This window comes from Callithrix jacchus, chromosome 22, assembly GCF_049354715.1.
Source record: "Callithrix jacchus isolate 240 chromosome 22, calJac240_pri, whole genome shotgun sequence".
NCBI classification, from domain to species: Eukaryota; Metazoa; Chordata; class Mammalia; order Primates; family Cebidae; genus Callithrix; species Callithrix jacchus.
In genome coordinates, this window is record NC_133523.1 from 5,528,654 (window position 1) to 5,528,941 (window position 288).

The following is a 288-nucleotide window of genomic DNA, read 5'->3' on the forward strand; positions in this document are numbered from 1 at the left end:
TAAGAGGGCGACTGGAGGAGGAGGGAACCCGAATCATGCTTTGCGACGGGTGAGGTGAGCGCTTAGAGGCCAGGGTGCTCTGTTTACAATTTTAAATGTTAATTTAAAGTACATTGAAGAAAATGGATAGCCCGGGTTGGGGGACTCACGCCTGTAATCCCAGCACTTTGGGAGGCCAAGGCAGGTGGATCATCTGAGGTGAGGAGTTCCAGGCCAGCCTGGCCAACGTGGCGAAACTCCGTCTCTACTAAAAATACAAAAATTAACCAGGTGTGGTGGTGGCGCCTG